At 46.3% G+C, this 6618-nt stretch overlaps 1 non-coding gene across 1 annotated transcript; it reads right to left on the bottom strand.

The window, feature by feature from the left end:
- Positions 1 to 5256: 5256 nt before the first annotated feature.
- On the bottom strand, positions 5257 to 5324 carry LOC132532906 (small nucleolar RNA SNORD31). Its single transcript, XR_009544823.1, has one exon. It is a non-coding gene; the product is annotated as a small nucleolar RNA SNORD31 (small nucleolar RNA).
- Between the last annotated feature and the right edge of the window lie 1294 nt (positions 5325 to 6618).

Here is a 6618-nt window from a genome sequence, read left to right as displayed (position 1 = left end):
TAAAGATACAAGTGTGCTAAGTGAATTTTAGTGATTTTGTAAATTCTTTGATGATTCTGTGACTTTTTTCACTCACATGGCAATGAGGTCTGAGTCTGAAAATAGGATTTTCAGACTCAGGAAATAGAAACTCTACTGTCTAGTCGTGTGAGTTTAAGCAAGAATTTTTAAATATTTATTTTTTATGTTTCATATGAAATAGAGAGTTTCACTGCACTCCCCCCCCCCCAATACCTGTGGCTTCAGGGATGGAACCAGGAGCCTCAGGCATGTGGTTCCTTGCTTTACCAACTGTGCAAACTCCTTGACCGCTAAATAAGAATGTTAATCTTTCCGCTCTGCTGTTTTACCCCAAATAATGTGGGGATCATTCATTATATTGATGTAAGGATTTATTGAAACCATTTTTGTAAACTACTGGGTGCAGTGCCTTAGACATTAAAACAAAGGCTTACTGGGAATATTAACTATTAATACAGAAACTGTAAATTCTATCATGTGTATTTTAAACTGAGAAAGATGGAAATGTACTTTATCAGATGTGGATTTTATGCTGGAGACTTCCCTTCCCCTAGAAATTGAGATAGTTTCCTCTTTCAGAATTTCACTGATGGTTTTCAAGTAACACATCCAATACTTTAATGTATGTGGCAGGAAAGGAGTCCTTTTCTTCAGGCTTGTAGGCAAGACACTCTGGAGGCTGCTAAACTAACCAAATGTGTCTGGAAGTTCAAGGGGTTTTCTGAAGCATAACAAGTTTTGGAATTGGAGGACAAATGGTCAAATTTATCACATCCCAACTGTGGTGAAGGTGATTTTGTTGGCATTGAAAGGAACCATATCTCAGCTTTGGGAATATATTCCTGGTGTCGTTGAAAGTGACCCTTGGAGCAATCTGGAAGGAAGCTCAATGATCCCTGCCTCCTGGGCCTTATTTGGAGTGCATTACTACTTGAGAAGTAGAATTAGACTTAAATGATTTAATCTGTCTGGAGTCGGCGCCCCAAGGATTTAGGTTACATAAAAGTGTGGGGTGTTGGAGGGGGTGAAGAGAGTACCTCCATTTTGAGATAAGTGAGCTTAAAGATAAATGTCTTTAAGACATTCACTCTTCATTCACTCTTTCCTCCTTGTCCCCATTCCAAATAAAGTCCTGTTACCTTGGTCCTCTACGGCCCCTGCCTCTCAAGGCTGCCTTTTCATTGCACGTGCACTCAGCACTCAACCAAACCCTCCAACCTAAGTAGACTAGACACTTTCAAGGCCATCTGTTCCCATGGACAAGGCCCCCACCTCCCACCTAGAGGCCACCCTGGAGCCCCCCCCCCAATTATTTTTTATTTTGGTAGGACAGAGAGGAGTTGAGGGAAGACAGGAAGATATAGAGGGAGAAAGAAAGACACTTGCAAATCTACTGGAATTTGAGAAAAGTGGTTCCCTTAAAACCCAATGATTTTCTTGAGACTCAGCCCCTGATATCTCTTTGTGTTGGGACTGTCCCCAAGGACAAAGATAAGCCACCCCCTCTTCCTATCACTCAAAAACCACTTCCAGTGGTGGTGGGGGGGAAGGTCAACCAAAGTGTGGGTTACTAACCCCACTGAACTGGGGTGTTTTGATAATTCCATTACAGCATTAAGTGTTCTTCTCCCCCCTGCCTTGTCCTTCACTCCTTGAAATTGGCAAATTTACCATCAAATGGTTACCCATCAACCACAGCGAGGGCCCATTGTCACACTGTGGACGTGTTTATAAGCACTGGTCCCAGCAGAACAGACAGTGCTCTGTAAACAGACAGAATAAAGGGGTAGGGAGAGGAGCAACTCTATCACACCTACAAATCACTAATACCTGCTTACTGGAGATTCTCCAAGTAAAGACGACAGGATTATGGAGTTATTTCCCCTATGTTCCTTCAGACTCAGGGACATTTGAGATGCTCAGTAGGCCTTACAGGCAGGGTTCTGTGGGTATAAGTTACACTGGGGCCATTTTCTCTAGGACTTCCTGGCTCTTTTATCTTTATTCCTTTCTGCAATCCTTTTGTCCACACTTACACCCTCCCCACCCCCCAGATATGCTGGTCACCTCACAGTTCACAGAGGAGAGCTCCTGAGAGTGGAGGAGGCCATGGATTAGTGATACAATACTACCTAGCCTCACAGGCCCTCCTGTTCCTTGGCTCATTGCACAAGAGCCTTGCAGACAATGAGAACAGTGGGAGTTCTGGGAACAACCAGCCGGAAATACCATTCAGCATGTTCTTCTTTGCAACAGAGGAACTAGGGGAGGTTTCGGACCACTGGAGCACCCTCACCCCACCCCATATTAGGGAGAGCCCCTTGCAGATTGAGAGGACAAAGGACACCTTGTTGACCACTGGAGAAAGAAGTGCTCTTTCTGAACATCTGACTGTTTCCTGGTGCTGAATTGATCTGATCAGCAAAATCCAAGCTAAACAGCTCAAGTAGCCTCTGCAAACCACATTTGGATCAGGTTCCATGATGTGCTCAGCATGGCGGGGCTGTGTCTGCTTGGGTCACAGCTCTGACGGAAGCATCCTTTCCAGTCCTCATGCTTACACCGACGCTGAACCCCTTTGTGACAGCTTTTCTTTCCACCTGGGCTTCTGTCTGGCCACTGAGACAAGGAGGAAAGAGTGGAAGAAGCCAGTCGGTGGCCCCTAATCTCTCTCTCTCTGTCTCTCTCTCTCACACACACACACACACACACACTCTCTCTCTCTCTCACTGGGAACAAACTGACTTCATTCACTCCTTCCTCCTTGTCCCCACTCCAGAGGAAGTCCTGTTACCTTGGTCTGTTGTCCCCAACATACCCCCTGCCTCACTAGGCTGACAGTTAATGTCTTCCTGGCTCGTCATTGCACGTGTCCTCACATCCAAGGCCTGTGTTTCCATGGACAAGGCCCCACCTCCCAGCTAGAGACCACCCTGGCACCTCTTTTATTTATTTTTTTTATTTTGATAGGACAGAAAGAAGTTGAGGGAGGAAGGAAAGATATAGAGGGAGAAAGAAAGATACCTGCAGACCTACTTCACCGCTCATGCAGGTGGGGAGCAGGGACTCAAACCCAGGTCCTTGCCCATGGTGACATGTGCTCAATCATGTGCTTCACTTCCTGGCCCACTTCTGGCATTTCTGCTAAGAAGGGGCTGGTGGCAGCTTCAGGGCAGAGGGACAACTTCAGACCCAGGGAAAGGGTGTGGAGAGGTGAAGGAGGGGTGAAGAGATGGGGCAGTAGTGCTGTGGACACTACTCCTCACTCAGGATTGAGCAATAAACAATTTTAACAAAAATTGAGGGGGGCAAGGCAGTCTTTTTTTTTAATCCCTCCAAGTACACACTCACCCACCTGCCCACAGAAACACTCTGTCAAGGATTCTCTGTTATATCAAAGGGAAAAGGAGGACTATTTTTTTCTTTTGCCTCCAAGATTATCGCTGAACCTCAGTGCTGGCACCATGAATCCAACTGCTCCTGGTGGCTATCTTTTTTTCCATTTTGTTTTTGATTTTATTACTGTTGTTGTTGGATAGGACAGAGAGAAACTGAGAGAGGAGGGGGAGATAGAAGAGAAAAAGACACCTGCAGACCTGCTTCAATGCTCATGAGGCAACCCCCCTGCAGGTGGGGAGCTGGGGGCTCGAACTGGGATCCTTGCGCTGGTCCTTGTGCTTCATACTACGTGTGCTTAACCCAGTGTGCTACTGCCTGTCCCCCAGGAGGCCTATTTTTTTTTAAAAAGATTTTATTTATTTATGAGAAAGAAAGGAGGAGAGAGAGAAAAAAAAACCAGACATCACTCTGGTACATGTGCTGCCGGGGATTGAACTCAGGACCTCATGCTTGAGAGTCCAGTGCTTTATCCACTGCACCACCTCCCAGACCACAAGGCCTATTTTTCATTAATAAATTGTTATTGAGAGAGATTAGAGCAGTGTTCCACCTATTATGTAGTGCCAGGAATCGAACCCAAGACCCCCTCATACCTCGTGTGATCTTCCATCTCCCAGATCCCAAAGGAAACCTACTTTCTGGGCAAGAACAGCCACTTTTTGGAAATCACCTTTTTTGATGACATCACCCCCCTGGAGACTCTGAGGTGGTGCCTCCTTGATGCTTCAGCCAGGTGCTACACTGACCATGCCAGGCAGTGACTGAAGTGTAGAGGGTTCCCAACAGACCAGAAAAACAGGCGTTGGGCTAACAGCTACTGGGCAATGCTTCGGTGGGCTGGTGCTGACTGTTACCACGTCACAGCTGAGACGCAGAAGTCAGACTCCCACCCACCCTCAGGGACCAGATATCTTAGCAGAGCTCTCTGCATTGGTTCCCTCTGGCTTCCTGCTAGCTTCCCCACATGCTCATCAACTCAACAAAGATTGTGCAGAGTCCAAATTCTGCCTTGTGTACTCTGTTCTACTCCATGCCTCTGACTTCATTTCCTGGTTTGCTCTTTCTGGAGAGTTCCAAAGGCTGACTTCCTTATCCCAACCCCATCTACATCCAGTCCATCCTCAAAACTGACACAAACATCAACCTCCCCTCCTGGAGCTTAAGCTCTTGCAAGTTCCTTTTTTTCCCCTCCAGGGTTATTGTTGGGGCTCAGTACCTGCACTAAGAATCCTCTGCTCCTGGAGGCTATTTTTTCCCTTTTGTTGCCCTTGTTGTAGTGGCTTTGTTGTGGTGATGTTGTTTATTGTTGGGTAGGACAGAGAGAAATGGAGAGAGGAGGGGAAGAGAGAGAGGGGGAACTTGGAGGAGACAGAAAAGTTCCTAGAAGCAAAACTGAAGCAGGAGAAACTAGAGAGCACAAATAGACCAGTCACAGCCAAAGAAATTTCAACAGTTATCAAGAACCTTCCCAACAATAAAAGTCCTGGCCCAGAAGACTTTACAAATGTATTCTACAAAACCTTTTAGGAGGAGACAAAACCCATACTTTTTTTCTAATGTTAAAATACAGATTTTTATTTAGAATTGAGAGTTAACCAATGCAGACAGGTTGTAAAAAGCTGTGTCTTCTGAGGCCGGATTCCTGATTTTCAGGCTGAATTCTCCAACAGGACAATGGCAGGCAGCCTCCCTAGAATAGAATGGTTGGGAATCAAGTCACCCTCCAGCATGGATTCCTGGCTTAAAGATGTGCAGGCTTCAAACCATGTTTATAGGGCTAATCTGGAGCCAACTGATCCTACGTCCCATAGTCACTTCTTCATTCCCAAGAAAGCTCACAGCTCAGGAAATACCTATCAGTCACAGCGATCAGACTGGGTGGCAATGAATTCATCACTAGTAATACCCATACTTTTAAAACTCCTCCAAACTGTTGAGGACACAGAAATACCCTCAAAAGTTTCTTCTTAAGAAAATACTTATTATTCTAGTGAAAGAGAGATACAGAAGGGTGAGGGAGCAGAATACATCTCAGCTCTTGTTGATGGTGGAGCTGAAGACCGAACCTGGGACCTCAGAGCCTCAGGCACAGAAGTCTTTTGCAGAACCATTATGCTGTCTCCCCAGCCCACACCAAAACTTTCTAGGTCACTCATCTGTCACTGAGCATATAGGTAGGCCCGCCTCTAGTGCTCCGAGAAATCTCCAGAGCAGGGGTTGAGCCCAGGGGTTCCTTTTATTCCACATTCTTTCCAGGTGTCCTATGCCAGTTGTCTCTGTCCTGGCTGGTACATGAGATTCTCGCGGGTATTAAGCCGTATTTCACTGAGGTCTTTGTTTGCATTTCTCTAATAAGCAATGATTTTTAAGTTCACCTGACTCTTGGTCCTCTAGTCTTCTTCTATGGTGAAAATTCTATATATTTTCCAGTGGAGTTGTGTGTCTGGTTGTTTGTGTTGTTGATAGTGAGTGTAGGCTGGCCATGCCTGAGGCCCTGAGTTTCAGCTCGAAAACCTCATGGAAGCCCCAGGTAGAGCACCTGGGGAATTCACAGGTGCTGGGACAAGGTTGTGATGTCTCTCTTCTATCTGTCTCTTCATCTCTCTCCCTCTCTGAATTTGACAAAAATTGTAAAAATTGGGTCGGAGAGTCTGCTCAGTGTGGCATTGCACATGTAAGAGACGCGGCGTTCAGGGCGCCACCCAGTGGCACATCTGGTTAAGCGCTCACATGATAGTGTGCGGGAACCTGGGTTCAGGTTCCCAGCCCTCTCCTGCAGGGGCAAGTTTCACAAGTGGTGAAGCAGTGCTGCAGGTGCCTCTCTGTCTCTCCCGCCCCTCTCTCTTTCTTCTTTTTTTTTTTTTTTTGCCTCCAGGGTTATTGCTGGGGCTTGATGCCTGCACCATGAATCCACTACTGCTAGAGGCCATTTTTCCCTATTGTTGACATTTTTTTAACCTTGTGGTTATTATTATTGTTGTTATTGATGTTGTTATTGTTGGATAGGATGGAGAGAAATAGACAGAGGAGGGGAAGACAGAGAAGGGAAGACAGACAGACACCTGAAGACCTGCTTCACTGCTTGTGAAGCAACCCTTCTACAGGTGGGGAACCGGAGGCTCGAACTGGGATCCTTACACCAGTCCTTGTGCTTTGCACCATGTGCACTTAACCCACTGTGCTACCACCCGACCTCCT

The sequence above is a fragment of the Erinaceus europaeus genome, chromosome 14 (assembly GCF_950295315.1).
Source record: "Erinaceus europaeus chromosome 14, mEriEur2.1, whole genome shotgun sequence".
Classification (NCBI taxonomy): Eukaryota; Metazoa; Chordata; class Mammalia; order Eulipotyphla; family Erinaceidae; genus Erinaceus; species Erinaceus europaeus.
This window is presented reverse-complemented; position numbering and strand designations above follow the sequence as displayed.